Source organism: Heliangelus exortis, chromosome 20 (assembly GCF_036169615.1).
Source record: "Heliangelus exortis chromosome 20, bHelExo1.hap1, whole genome shotgun sequence".
NCBI lineage: Eukaryota > Metazoa > Chordata > Aves > Apodiformes > Trochilidae > Heliangelus > Heliangelus exortis.
In genome coordinates, this window is record NC_092441.1 from 11,242,854 (window position 1) to 11,259,177 (window position 16,324).

The window sequence follows — 16,324 nt, forward strand, 5'->3', positions numbered from 1 at the left end:
TTTTTGTTTTTTTTTTGTTTTTTTTTTTGTTTGTTTTTTTTTTGTTTGTTTGTTTTTTTTGGCCAGAACAGAGGGGTAAAAGGGAACAGAATAGATATTTTGTTGTCTTTCATGTTACCTGATTTGTTTTGGGTGATGATTACAGGAGGTGGTAGGGATAAGCAAGATGATACATTCTTCTTCACAGAGAATTACTTTTTCTGCTTATGAAATACCTGAGTTCAACATCCTTGTTTTTCCTTCCAGAAGAAGACTTAATAGAGCAATGCTAAGCATTAGTGAGTTTGCAAAGCACTTCTTTCCTTAAACCTCTAGGATGATTGCATTTATCTATGGGAACTTACTCCTATTAAACTCTTAAAAATTAGTTTGCTGCCTGAAGCCATTTTGCAGCAGAGCAAAGCCTGTTCTCTGAGCAAAAGTCACTTCTCTCCTCCAGTGCTCAGTGCTTGGCAATAGCTGAGTCTCTTCTGCAGACCCACAGGAATTGGCTGAGTCCTCCATGTCTGGTGGAATTGGGTCTGGAGCATATGACAGCCACGATCAATCAGAATTAGGAAGGGACAATGCAGGAGTCTGTAACACGGATGTTTCCCATTTGTCTGTGTACATAGATACAAATTTTTCAGCAGGGTGGGTGAGAAGCTGACAGAAGTAGTGGTGAATTTTCCATTGCTCCAGATGTCGAAGTAAGGATTGCAAGTGCTTCTTTGCAAGATGTGTTTTAATCAAATAGAAATATGGAGCTCAGTGCATAATAACTGGCAGAATAAGTCCTCAGAGGCATATAACACACAAAGCCAAGTCATCAAGGATCAAATTGAGTTTTATTAATCTCAAAACCTGCTAATCCCCATGTACTTTTTCTTGTAATATCCCAAAAAGTATTGATATGAAAATGATTAATAATGGACTTGATGTGCAAAATTTCCTCTCCAGATGTATTTGTGCTAATACACAAAGATGTACTCATCCATCTTAAAATATAGCTCCAGCTGGCATTTGATTGTTTCTTTTGAACAGGATTTTTTTTCCAGGAGCTCAGAGTCTGATTTTAGTACTTTCCTAACTAATTTGTCTGCTTGTTAGGAAGCAGGTAACAGCAGTCTGCATGATGAGGGCTGCTTGAGTAGCCACATCCATTGGCTTTTCCATAAACTCCTTGTATTATTCAGCAAAAAGCTTGTACTCGGTTTGGTTATGAAGTCAGAGTCACAGTGGGCAGCTTAAAGCTGTCACCTTGTCAGGCTGGGAGGTGGCTTTCATTGCTCAAGTCAGCTGTGACAGGTTTCCAAACTCAGTGCTGGCTGGACAAAAGGGAGGCAGTAAGTGTTCAGAAGCAGAGCTCTCTGTTAGGAACTGTCACTGCAAGCTGTTGTCCTCCCTAAGGTCAGATCTGGTGGAATTTTATTGTTGAGCGTGAAGTTTGCAGTTCAGGGTAGGACACATGGGAAATGCCACCTTTACCTTTTTCTCAGCATCCATCAGCTGTGAGGGTACTGGTGCACAGGGCACTGATGCAATCCAGCCTTTTGATTGCTTTTAATTGTACTAATTCTGCCTGCCCTGGTGAGCACTGCTGGTTTTTGTGTGATGTTCTTGTGCGCTGTCACCACTCGTACTGATCAGGAAGTGAAAAGACTTAACTGATCACTTGGCAAAGCATCAGGAAAGTATTTAGCTTTTGCCAAGTTCAGAGAGGTCTTGATACAGCGCCTATGTGAGAAAGGCTGTCTGAGAGCATTCTGGACAAGCCCATGTGCTGTCAGATGAGACCCATACATTTGTTTCTTATTTCTAAACTTACAGGTTCAAAGTTATCATCTTTTAGTTCAGATCTTGAAATTGTTCAGGTCTTTGAAATTGTTTCTGAACCAGAATTGTCACTCTGGTGTGAAGGATCATTTAAAACCATGGGCTGTGCACAGCAGAACCCACAGATCTCTGTGGAGTCACCCCCCATCTGCAAAGCTACAAGAAAAATCAAATGAGATCCACCACTTCTAAAAGCTTGTCATTAATACATATGTTTAAATCTGTCTTATACAGTTGAACATGCCCTTAAATTTAAATTTACAGATATACTTCAATTTAAAGTTAGAGCTCTTTCTCCTTGCTCAGGTGTTTAAGAGGTGAGTGTCCTAGAGCTGAAGGCGTCACTGGAGGAGTATCTGAAACCTCTCCAAGATCTTTAAAGATGACTGTATTACAGGTTTCAGGCAGCTTTATTTTAGGAATATAATTGAGCAGGTTCTTAAAAGCCCTCCTGGATAAAAAGAACATAGGAGGGACTTGCTTTTGTACATCTTAATCACAGTACTTATGAGCAAGTGCATTGCTTTCTTATTCCTACTTCTATGTGTGAAGAGTGTAAGGGCTGAGATGCCACATGGATTTGCACCAGTGCAGAATCTGGCAGGTGGGGTTGATGAACTTTGGAGAAAGCTGTGGGCTTTCTCTAGGAAGGCACCACCAGGGTTCCTAAATTATACAAGTCTGTATAATTGCAAACATTCTCATAATAGATTTGAGTCCACAAAATCTGCTCTTCAGCTCGTGTACATGCAAAGCCATCAAAGCCTCTTCAGAGTGCTGCAATAAGTCTGGGATCTGAATGCTGAAGATTATACCTGGTTGAGACTGCAGTGGGGCACAAGAAAAGATGGAAGAACAAAGGCTTGGTCCTTGTTTTTTGCAGTAGAGGAAGAGTGTAAATTGTGTGCTTTTATAGTGACTTTGTTCAGGAAGGGCTCTGGCAGGATTTTTAGGATCTTCTCTGCATTTGAGAAGGGATAATTTTACAATGGAAAAAATACATGTTAATAAACCCAATTAATTTCCTGTTGAAATTCAGACTGTTGTTATCCTTAGATTTGAATTCTTCCTCCTCCACCTAAATGACAGAGTTGTATGCTGAAAAAAAAAAATCCTCCTTCTTCACCATGCATGCAAGTACAAAGGAGACAGTGCTGGCTGATTTGTTATTATACAACACAGCATCTGCACAGCCCTGTGCACTGCAGTGATGGTGCCAAACAGCTGGCAGAGACCTGCCTCAAGGGTGTGGGGCATTGCCAGAGACAGTAACAGGTTTGATTTGGCAGCTTTTCTGTAGCTGAAGCAGCTCTGGAAGTCTCATGCTCAGTGTAGTGTTGCTTTTGATACTCCATTTGTTTTTTTTCAAGATAGGAAGTCTTTTAGTGCCATTTTATGCCTCATTCCACTGGTGAAAAAATTATAGTGTTTGTATCTGTGAATTCCTCCCCCAAAGAAGGACCAGCCCTTTCTGCAGTCTAAACTCCACTCAAAGGAGGATGCAAAACCTATGGCTAGCTTTTATCACCAGAACTCAACCTCCTGTTGAAATTCTCTTTTATACCCTGGCTTCTGTAATATTTCTCTCTCCACACCAAGAAATTCCCTTCAGATGAACAGTCTGCTACTCATAACAGTAATGGCAAGAAGGGGGCAGCTGGCTGCTGTCAGGATGGTGTACCCTGCATGCTGGAGAGGGAAACTACCTGTTTTGGAGGAATAGATAATAGGAAAATGGATATTTTCTCATCTTGGCTTTATAAGAATTATGTAAAAACTCCCAAAAGATGTGAGAAAAGGGTGGAATCCCAAGGAAAATTTCTTTTTGCCAGAGGAACAATTCCCAGTAAAGCCTTGTGCTGGGTGTCTGAGTAAGAGCTCACTTGTGTCAGCTTTTCCCTGGATTTCAGTGGGGTTTGGAGGAAGCCAGGGATTAAACACCAAACAAGAACTCATATTCCTTTCTCTGAACAGAGATTTAGACCAGAGCTGTGTCCATCTTTGGGGATGTTTGAACTGAGCAGTGGCCACACTCAGAGCATCGTAAGGCAGAGCTGAACTCTCAGGTAGTGCTTTGATTCCTCCTGGCATGGCTCTCAGGGTGAGGGTGAAAGCTGTGTGTATGACTCAAACCCACTTGCCTCTTCTTAGTCATTTATCTCCTCATTATCTACCTCTTCCTGTAGATGTCTTCCTCCTGAACTCCTCAGAGAGCTGCTCTGTGCAGGTGTGTGCTTGTCATACAGAAAAGGAGACCGAGCAGCAGCCCAGCAGCACCAGGCAGGGAAGGTTTATCTGCTACCAGGTTTAGCTGTAAGCTGACTTTTAGATTTTAGTGCCTCTGGGGGAGCCAAGAACCATTTACTATATTTTTATTCTGATATATCTCTGTCGTAATTATTCAAGGATATATGTTAGAGTCTATCACTGTCATATGTTGCTGCTGAAAGGAGGTTTCAGCCAGTGAAAACTCCATCAGGGCAGGTACCCAGTGAGAGCAATGATATCCTCTTTGTTTCAGTATTTGCATTGCCTTTGGATCAGACTGTGTTTCTTCTGAGATCTGTGTTAAACTTGGTTTTAAAAGCCTCAACCAAACGGAAAAGAAGATTTACTCCATGTGCTCTACTTCTAGTCCAGAAATTATCTTCAAAACAGATTGACCCAATCATTTTCCATGCAGGGCTGCTCAGTGAGGTGCTGTCTGAGCCCCTGTGGGCTGCTAGTAGTGCTCCCAGGGCAGAAGGGTTTGTTCAGACCAAGCCTTGGAGAAGCTGCACAATGGCATGGACATCAGCTATCAGCTGCTGCCAGAGAGGTTTGTTCCCCAAGGACTTTCCTGCTTGTCACTATGGTAGCTGGTAGATGATAAGGATGAACACACAGGAACCACAGGGATCTGTCTGCTTGTGGATTTGAGGGTTTTTTGACCCTAGTTTTTAATTTCATGGAAACTTGCAGACAGCCAGAAAAGAACTAACTAACTAGTTTTTCCCCCACAGGCTGCACATAGCCAAACACATTTACATTTCTTTGCTAATCAGCTGACTAGCGTATTTATGTAAAAAACCAAATACTTAAATTACTGAAGACAACCCAGAGCTCAGGCCTCTACAGCTTGTCTAGAAAATTGAATATTTTATTTTTACCACTAAAACTGTGTTTTTTCTTGTCTCCTGGCAGTTTGCACAAAAGCTCTGAAGTACGTGACATACGGCAAAGAGAACATCAAAATCTGCTGTGCCATATGATCAGCTGCCATTGCAGTGGGCATATTCCTGGCTCCACAAAGGTTCACCGCTATAAAACTATTTCTTATTTCCTGATGGGAATTTGTGCCTTTGCTTTAACTGTCTGCAATAATTCATACCTCTTTGCTCTCAAAACATGCAATGTTAATGCTTCCTTTAAGTATAAAAGGTATCCAGGATTGGTAAAGGGGGTGTTGGTAATCCTGGGCACTGCTTTTCACAGAATCACAGAATCAGACAGGTTGGAAAGGACCTCTGAGTTCATCAAGTCCAACCCTTAATCCACTACCACTGTGGTTCCCAGCCCATGGCACTCACTGCCACATTCAGTCTCTTCTTAGAAACCTCCAGGGATGGAGAATCCACCCCATTCCATTGCCTGAGCACCCTCTCTGGAAAGAGTTTCTTCCTAATACCCAACCTAAACCTCCCCTGGCAGAGCTTAAGCCCATGGCCTCTTGTCTTACTGAGAGTTGCCTGGGAAAAGAGCCCAACCCCCCCCTGGCTCCAACCTCCTTTCAGGGAGTTGGAGAGAGTGATGAGGTCTCCCCTGAGCCTCCTCTTCTCCAGCCTCAACACCCCCAGCTCCCTCAGCCCTTCCTCACAGGACTTGTGCTGGATCCCTTCCCAGCCTCCTTGCTCTTCTCTGGACCTGCTCCAGCACCTCAATCTCCTTCCTGAGCTGAGGGGCCCAGAACTGGACACAGGACTCAAGCTGTGGCCTCACCAGAGCTGAGCACAGGGGCAGAATCCCTTCCCTGGACCTGCTGGCCACGCTGTTCCTGAGCCAGCCCAGGATGCCATTGGCCTTCTTGGCCACCTGGGCACACTGCTGGCTCCTCTTCAGCTTCCTGGCAATCCAGACTCCCAGGTCCCTTTCTGCCCCTCTGTGCCCAGCCTGGAGCTCCCCATGGGGTTGTTGTGGCCAAAGTGCAGGACCCGGCACTTGGAATGTTGAACCTCATCCCGTTGGGATCAGCCCAACTCTCCAGCCTGTCCAGGTCCCTCTGCAGAGCCCTCCTGCCTTCCAGCTGATCCACACTCCCCCCAGCTTAGTCCCTTTTTCTCTAGGCATCTCCAGGCAGCGGGTTTGATGTGAAGAATGAATCTCCAAGGGCAAGTTGGTATCTGCAGAACCAGCTGTGTTCATGCAGCCATACCAAAACAGGGTGAAATTGCTTTTTCCCACTTGGATGTTGATGTAGACATTGGTATAGTACTAGTGTGGGACCCCTACAGAACTCTCCTACCTTCTGTCATCCTTCCCTCAGTAAATTGGCTACTGCCTATGATGGTCAAGCATTTATTTGGTAATGACTCTCAGGATGACTCTGGCAGTAATTATACAGAGATAGGTGGCTGTATTGAACGAGCACAATCAAATGGCTCTTTTGAGCAACAACTGACAGTAACCACTTCAGTAACCTCTACAAGATAAAGAGCAAGGCATGACAACAAGAGAGACTGGACAGTACAAGTCTGGTTGTTTATAATCAAAAGTTTTGCTATTTGGTATGAATGATCAGCAAATCTTTTACTAAAAACTACTTCCTTTAAAATTTAACATTTAAAAAAGAGGGAATTTCTCTTCAGTTAGATTTTCCTGCACTGGGCTCAACAGGAAAAGTGAAACATAAAGATCATTCACACAGGGAAGAAAGGCCTGGTCAGGGGAGCTGAATAGCCTGGGGCTCATGTTCCTGATGGTGGGAAGTGGAGAGATCCAGATAAAGGGTGGCAGAAGCATCACTCAGGGGAGAGAAAGCTCCATGTGGGGACTCACTGAACTCACTGCATGCAGAAAATGGTGGGGTGGTGGAAAGGAGCCTGCATGGCTTTGGCCTCAAATATAGAAATACAGTTTTGTATGCTTCTGGTTAGGGACACAGGGAGCACATCCATCTTCTCATTTGTATTGCACTCAAGCAGTAGAAAGCCTAACAAGTCTCGATTCACACCCAAGTCCATTTTGCAAAAGGGATTTAAGCATTTTTAAAGTGTTACCCTGTATGTGTTTTGTGCTACTCTTCTCTGGCAAGGGAAGCAATCTGCACTGCACTATGTATTAAGCACTTGAAAGCATAATTAGTTATGTAATTATTACAATTATATCTGCATTCACAGCTAGGATGTATATAACTAGTATGGTAATGCATGCTAATTAAATACTAATTAATACTTTTTAAAAATGAGATTTGAATCTATACAGCTATCAGAGGTGTATTAAAAACCAATTGCTTATGAAGAATAAATCATGTGTGCTTTAATACGTGACCCTGGTTCTATATAAATACATGTGCCAATTATTTAGAAGATTTAGCACATTCCTTATTTGTATTACACAGCTACTGCTGATTAACAGTCGTTGGAAGTGTATTTGACTGCTTTTACATTATTGCACATTCATGCTTCTGACAGGCTTCTGTGCCAAGTATCAGAAAATGTACAAATTTTTTCTGTTTTGCCTTGCAAAGAAGAAAGGTTTACCCATACTTAATCTGTCCAGGCAATCCAGATAGGCTGATGAAAATGAGCTGTATTTTGTTATATAGTTTGAAGCTTTATGTAGAAAATCCGCAGAGGCTTAAGGACAACACATAGTCACCAATATGGTTAAAGTGAAGTCGTTTATTAACAATTCGCACTCACTTTATATAGAGCCCTTGTTTATATAACAATATCTTGCAGGTGGCTATATCTTGGGCACAAATCCTGTTCTCAAAGAACTTCTGATGGCTACATCTGTTATTCTTCTTTTCTGTTGCCAGCTCCCTTATCTTTTTCCCATAGTTCATCTTTCAGTAACCTTGCAACTGGGTCTCAAGGCCCTTAGCTTACTCTAGCTAAAGCTAAATAGTCAGGATTGCTCACGTCTGTTTTCTTCCAGACAGTTTCCCAACATATCCCCCTTTTTGTTTTTGAGCAATCCTGACTTACTTCATCACGTGAGATAACATGCTAATGATACATTGCCATAAACAACATACTAATAATACAAAAGCAATAATAACATACTAATAATCAAATCCAATAATAGCAAATATAATTGATAAACCTTGTCTAATTAAATCTCTGTTATCCCCATATCCTTAAGCAATTTAACCATTCATTTAACCCAGTATATGCAACAGTTAATTTTTTCATGTTATCTTAATCAATTGTTTTTGGTTGTGAATTGACTCTGAATGATCAGATAAATTCATGCAATACACCCCATCAAAGTCTTCACAAACATAACCTAAAAGCTAACAATAAAAGTCAGTGGCAGCACGATATTGTACAACTGCATGTCTGACACTATCAACATCTTTTAGCATCTGTGTTAAAATACCAGAAATTAAGTTCATCTGCTCAGCAGTGCAACAGAATAGCACAATCAACATATAGATGAGGGATCCCATAATCAACATATAAATGATCACATGAATTACAACATTAACAAAAGCCTGTTATCAATACAATACAATATGAAAAGCACATTTCACACTGCAGTGGAAGGACTTAAATAGCTTTTTAGTATGAGGAAGGTCTGGTGTCCACTGGCTCGTAGAGCCAAGGGGGTAGAGGAGGCTTATCTGACAAAAATTTGTTGGGGGGCCCCAAAAGCGTCCCCAGACCCTTCCCGCGTCACGGCACGGTGGAGTCCTGGTTTCCTCCATGGTCGCCAAATTGAGGCCCAAAAAGGCCTAATAAAATTGTTTCGAGACAGAATTCTAAGCCTTTAAACAGCAAAGGCACACCTCCCCCCCTCTCTTTCTTTCTTTTTTTTTTCTTCTTTCAGATATTCGTATTTATTTTTCACCTGCAGAGTAGGGTGTTGGAGATTTAACACCAGCCAGCACACCTTTCAGGATGCATATGTCTAATGTACAAAATAGAAACAAAGGAAAAACTACAACAAACACATGATCTGTCAAGAATGATTCATTCACCACTCCCAACTATACATATGCATCTAAGCTCATGTTTATAATATTTAGGGAGATGACTTGATCAACATGCTCATGATTCACAAAGAGGTGTGGGTTTTAGCATTAAAATTAGCTAAGGCAATACCTTCATCCTATCTGCTAGGACTAAGTTCTTACCAAATCTTGATCAAATTTTCATCCTGTTATGAATCCTGCTTCTAAAAAATAGTTAACTGTGAAATATGTCTTTGGCATCCAACCACAGGGACTCATTGTTCTGAGTTTCAAAACACAAATCACTATGGTCACTCAGGTTGCAAATATTTAGCTCTATCTGCTGACATCAAAAGAGACACTGGTTTTTCTATGGAGATGTTGATGAAAAAATTAAAAATGCAATACTGGATATTATCTGCCAGGGTACTTTTTAGAAAACTCAAAATTACTGCTGTCTAATGACATATTGAGAGTTCTCTTTTAGGTGACTGTTTAAGCTGAAATAATCTGCCAAAGAAGCAATTGTAAGAAAAATAGAAAATATTACACAGCATTTCTTTTGTGATAATATCCAGTGCATTTCATAATGGACCCTGCCGATACACGTGTAATATTATTTTCAGCACAGCACAGTTGTCTTTTTACAGAATATTTGGACAGAATAATTAGAGTGATTGAAAAACCTTTGTCCTGAAGATCACCCCCATGAAGTACAAAGGTAGAGGTGAACAAAAGCATTTATTCTGAAGGCCTGATGAAGTCTACATTTTGATATACAGACCAAATTTTCCTTAAATATTTATTTATAAATTGGAAGTTGGTAGCTGTGGTGTCTGCAGCAGGGCTCACTCTCTGAGCAGCAGCAGTGTCTGCGGGGGCAGAGACAGCAGCTGCAGCTGTAGCAGACACACTGGTGATGCTCACCAGCTGTATCTGAGTTGTGCCCTTGCGTGCGGGGGGGCGAGAAGCGGCTGCAGAGGCAGGAGTGGGGGTGCTCTCTGTACCAGGGGCAGCTCTCACTCTCCGCAGAAACTCTTGGCCTCCAAAAAGGCATACTCATTCTCATGACTGTGGTTTTTTTTTTTTTTGTCTTACTCCTCACCAATATATGAGAAAAATTAACAACACCCACCAGAAGACTCAAAAATGAAATGTTATTGCTACTAAAATCTGGTGAAGTTAGCCTAAAATAAAATGAAGTGGTACAATCTCCCAAACCAAAACTGCAAGTATAATTACCAACCAAGTTTTTTTGGTTTTTTGGTTTTTTTTTAATCTCTGTATGAAACACCAGTGCACCATGCACCACAATATACATCAATATTGAGGACCATGTTGCAATGATGGTCTTTAAGCAGCTTTATCTGCTTCTACCATTTGCTCAGAAGCTTCTAACAATTGGGCTGCTGTAGCACCTTTTGGGAGTAGTCCTAATGCACGTTTAGTTTTTTCATTAGCATTTTCATATGCTGACATATAAAAATTTTTTTTTCATCTCTTCTGACAAATCCAGATGTGATGTTATCGCTGAATATAAGGGATCCACAAATTTTGAACATGGCTCTGCTCCCCCCTGTTTAATATTTGTAAAAGAGGGGGTTGCTTGTGCAGGATCATGCACAGTTTGCAAAGCTTTATACGCCAATTCTTGTGAAAGTTGTAACATTTCAGTTTGAAACCACGCCTGCAAATCTGCACGTACAAAAGGACCAGCACCGAGTAACATTTGTGCTTGCACTCCGTGTAATGCATCGGTGTTCTGTCTAGGAATCACAGCTTCATTTTCACACAGCATTTGCCATTTACGATGAAATTGCAGTTGTTGAGAAGGAGTTAACTGAGTATTAATGAGCATTTTTGTGTCATATGGTGTCAACAATTGAGCAGTAAAAAGATGTTGCAAAAGAGATTGAGTAAACGACGATTTCAAACCGTACTGCACAATGGCAGCTTTGGCTTCTTTTATCATTTTCCGATCTAATGCGACTCGTTGACCTCCTCCTCCTGGTCCCACAATCACTGGAAAAGCCATCGGACCCATATTGGGAACCATTTCTCATTCAACTATAGGATTTTCAATAATAACCTTCCATCTAGTTACCGGATCCATACTCCCACCCCCCCACTATTCCTCCCCATCACCCTCCCCTCCCCATGTTGAATCTGTAAGAGGTGGAGCAGTGGGTGTTAAAGGGTTAAGGGAAGTAGGAGCAGGAATAGGAAACGGATCAGGGGGTAAAAATGGATTAGTGTCCCTGGGTTGTTCACAATGTTCCCCAGAGCAAAAACTAGGGTGTTTTTTTTTAGGGGTATACTCATCCTTGGTCTCCAGTTCTTTCAGTTTCTTCAGCAGTTCCCTGAGTTGCTTGTCTCTGAGTCCCAGTTCTTTCCTTGGTTGTTGCTCTATAGCAGGCACTGATGGTGTTGACAGGTGAAGCAGAGGATAAATTGATGGCATTGGTGGTTGAGAAAATAAATCAGGCATTGGAGGTGGAGAGGAAGGCAGCGGTGGCAGAGCGGCTGGGAGCCGTGGCAGGCGGGCAGGAGGGGGGGGTCTGCATTCCAAGGTTCCTCACCTGTGTTCTCTGGCTTCTCTCCCTCTGGGTCCTCCGATGATTCTGGTGGTGTTTTCAGTCGCATTTCTTTTTGCTTCTCAGTCCCATTTTTGCTTTTCATCCGACCCCCCAGGGTCAGTTGGCACAGTTGGCTGAGCTTGAATCAGTATAGTCCCTTCAGGTGCTGGTGGGGGTTCTTTAAGTGTCTCAAATAACTGTTTAGAGGTCAAGTCCATATTTTGAGCATTCATCGGCATTGGTAGATCAGGTGTTAAGGCAGCAAACGCTGAGGCTGCTGCTCTTTCACTTTTCATTTCTTTTAAGGTTTCTCTAATCAATTTCCAGTGTCGCTAAGCGTCGTGCCTCCTTATCTCCATTGCTAGTTTTATTCCATAGGGCACTACCTATGGCTTCCCAAGTAGGTAACTCAAAAACGGTACCCATCGAGGGGATCAAGTCTCTATCCCGTGCCCATTTCAGTAATTCTTGTAAGGTCCTGCCTTCGTGTGATAAACCTCTCTTAGAGAGAATACATTGGAGGAGCTTAACTACTGCCTCTTCTTCTTTAGAGAGTGTAGACCCCATCTCCTCCCCAGCCGCTCACCTTTTTCTTGGCGAGATTCTTCAGTTCCGAGGTACCTCTTTCATTCCGTAGCCGGGCACCAGCTACACAGAGCCCGGGGCAGCAGTCTCCTTTCGACTGGCTTCTCTGCTCCTGCCGCACCGTTCCTTCGGTCGGCTTTCTCGCTACCCTCTCATCCCATCGTTGGTCCTGGAAGCAACAGCGAGAGGGTCCCTGTTTGGGTGCCAAATGTAGAAAATCCGCAGAGGCTTAAGGACAACACGTAGTCACCAATATGGTTAAAGTGAAGTCCTTTGTTAACAATTCACACTTGCTTTATATAGAACCCTTGTTTATATAACAATATCTTGCAGGTAGCTATATCTTGGCCACAAATCCTGTTCTCACAAAACTTCTGCTGGCTACCTCATTATCCTGTTATTCTTCTTTTCTGCTGCCGGCACCCTTATCTTTCTCCCATTGCTCATCTTTCAGTAACCTTGCAACTGGGTCTCAAGGCCCTTAGCTTACTCTAGCTAAAGCTAAATAGTCAGGATTGCTCGCATGTCTGTTTTCTTCCAGACAGTTTCCCAACAGCTTTGCAGCTCTGGTGGGGTATCTCACATCACTTTATCTGTGGGCCTCAGAAATGCTGCTGAAGAGAATCAAAAGCCACATAGAGCTGAGAGCATTGGATGCTTCCGACTGAAAAAGCAGAAGCCTACTGGAGCTTTTGTGTGCTCTGCCCCAAGCCCACCTCCTGCTGTGATCTGTGGTGCCTTACGGGCCTGGAGAGGACACGTCCAGGCTCAATGAGCTGAAATAACTGATCATGAGCAAACTGAAAGGCTGGGAGCACACAGGCCTGGTGTCCCTGGTCACCCTTCCAGCAGGCAGGCCTGCAGAGCTCTGCTCACAGCACCCTGTCCTGGGGATGGCCAGGGTGGCAGAGGGTGACCCCATTGTGGAAGTGGAGAAGCAGAGAGAAGGGTGGCTACAGTGGGAGCTGAGATGATGGCTCAGTATTTCCCACAACATTTAGATTTTAGCTTGTGGGGCCCTTTTCCACATGGAGGAAGAGCAGGAGGAATGAGGGAGGTAATGAAGAACTGGCATGCTGTGCAGATAAGAATGGGGTAATGAGGGCTGGGGTAGCATTAGGGGTGAACCCCAACAGCTCCCAAAAAGGGTCTGTGGCTCTTGGGGCCAAATCACCCCCAGTGTCTGGCTCTTAATCCTGCACTCCCAAATCTCTGCTCTTGGCACTTGACCATAAACAGCTGCAAAACCCTCTGGAGAGGAGGACAGCTGAGGATTGCTTCAGAGATGTGGTTAACCCTGGGCTCTACTCCCTTGGGCAGACAGACAGCACGGGGGCTCCTCTTGAGGAACAGCCTCATTATTCTCCCCTCCCCCATTTCATTTATTTGTTAAGAAATAATGTACCAAAAGCATGTTTTACATGAATTCTGAGTTCCTAAGCCAAAAGTCAGGTAGTGACAGTGTAAGTGAACTCCACAGTACCACCACGAGGCCTCAGCTCCAGGTTGGTGTCCCGGGCCCTGGGGGAGCTCAGGGGCAGAGCAGAGCAGGGTTAGGATTTCCACCCATTTTCTGCCATTCCCTGTTGGAGCCTTTTTCCCTTCGGGTCACAGGTGAGTGTCTGGGGTGGAGGTTTGTGCTCTGCCAGATTTGAGTCCATTGGCTCCTGGGAAGAGCCCTGGTCATTTTCCTTGTGTGGGCTCTGCCATGAGGGGCAGCCACCACAAACCAGCCATCACTGAAATTGGGTTTGATAGACACTTGGGTATTTTTTACTTTTATCCCATGTGCAACTATCTCTTCCTTGTTCTGTTAAACCTGTCCTAGTTTTACCTTCTAACCTTGAATTATCTTTTCCTTGTTCCCCTTTAACCTTCCCCTGGAAAGGTGAGGGGAGGAACAGTTCTGTTCTCTGGGATTTGGGTCATCTGGACCACTAAACAGAATTCAGGGTTCTCTTGCAGCTTCTGTGGTGCATGTGGACAGTTCTTTACCACTTCCTTCATGCTATTGCAGTAGTTACTAAGCCCTTATGCATTTGGTCTGACCAGAAATGACCCCAGACTCTCTACAGCCAGAATTGGGCTGAAACATCCTGGGATTCTGTACACCTGTGCTTTGCTGAACTAGCACCTGTCAAAGTGCCTGTGGCTTCTCTAGTTGATTGTTGCATCATAAAAGGGTTCCAGCATCAAGAGATTTAGTTTTGCTTCCCATTTTTCTTTACTTTGCTCATACTCAACTGTTAGGGATTAGGCTCACTGATTTTCAGGGCCTTTACCTTTAATTTCTGGATTTGGTGGTAGCCTGAGTGCATGATTTCAACTCATTTGTTTTCATTCAGAAACCAATCAACCCAAATCACCTTCAGTGGTATATAATGAAACTAAATTCAAGTACTTCTCTAAGTGTTTTCTTAAGGTGCTTGTCTGAGCTTAAGCCATGCTGCATTTATATGAAATTTAAGACTGAAGCTCACTTGAGACTTCATCAACAAGGTAAGAGAGTGCTAGTAATTAATCTCATTTTTCAAGTCAAGACATTTGTTTGCCAGAATGGCTCAATGCTTCCTTTAAAGGTACAGAATCTCTCTTTTACTCTAATAACTAGGAATGTGCACGCTAGATATTCAGATTGGTGCAATTTCCTCTCTTGAACACATTATTTCTCTACAGAAAACTAGAAATTTGCTATTCCTAATGGCAGCATTTATTGTATATCAACACAAAAAAATGCCATTTCATGGAAAGTTCAATTTAGGTGGTGCTGAGCAGAACACAGGCTAGATGGTGGATTCAGGAGCAGCAAAAATGGTAATACTCACTGAAATAATAGAAATGATGAGGGTGCTAAAGCAGTTGCTCGCTGTTGAAGCATAACATAACTCTGCATCCTCAGGAGGTTTTTGGCTAAGAGACATGAGGCTGGCTCTTTGCATTCTGTCAGGCCCAGAAAATGTAGTGATGGGGTAATAAAAGAGTTGTATTTCTATATGCACCAAGCAGGCAGATCTCCCTGGCAGCAGTATCCTTTCTCCCATCAAAGTGTTCTTCTGTCAGGAGCCTGTATTGTGTTCTGCCAGCTCGTAACACATACTCATCACTGCAGATAACTTTAAGGCAGCCTCTGTGTGGATATATCAGGAGAATTGATGTGGGGCCTTTAACCTTTGAATCAATCAGGTTGGTTTCTCTCCCTGGCTGTGGGATGCAAGCTGCTGGTGGATCTCAAACTGGTTCCTAGAGAACAGCCAAGCATAATATAAAACCACTGAAGTGTAAGCTGGTGGATCTGGCTTGGGATTAAATTCACCATAAAGAGCAAAGTTGAAGCAAATTCATGAGTATGGGTGATGTACTTAGGGTTTGTTTTTTTTGAAAAATAAACATGTCATCACAGATTTTTCTTATTAGGATAAATTCACTTGAGGGTCCTTTTCTATTCAAAAGAACATCATGTAGAATAGTGAAGTGCTCAGCCACAGTGCACACTATAAAAAGGTTAGTGATTTTAAGGCAAAGTTAGATATAAGCATTGATAATGTTACAATTGGTGCTATTCCATTTTTTGTGGCAGGGTACATCTGTTTCTTTCATTTCAATGCGAGTTTTTGTCTCATTGTCACGGTTTAACACTGGCCCGGCAATTAAACCGAGTAACAGACACTCTCTATTAATCTCTCTCCTCCCTGATAAAGAAAGGAGAGAGAATAAGGGAGAGAGACTGATGGGTTGGAAACTAAACTACACAGCTTTAATGAAAAAGGAATGATAAATAGGAAAAATTACTAAATATATACAAATATACAGGAAAAGGGATACCACATTCCTCCCCCTTCTCCCCACAATAGCTCTCACGTCACCACCAAGGCTGCAGGGCAGCTCTGGGAAAGTCCAGGCTGGACTCCTGGAGTCGGAAGCAGTTGGGAACTGGAGGCAGGAACACACAGATTCAGGCTGGGATGGATCAGGAGCACAGGCAGAGGAACGGACGGGATCCTTCCAGGATGCTGGGTGAAGGAAGGGAAGCAGGAAAGGCAGGAAGGGCAGGCAGCCGGAAGCAGGGAATCTGGCTTGGCCCTCGTGATCCCTCAAATTTATACTGAGGATGACGTATATGGGATGGAATACTCTGTTTGGTCAATTCTGGCATCTATCTTGTCTGTTCCTCCCCAAAGGAGGGATGCAGGCG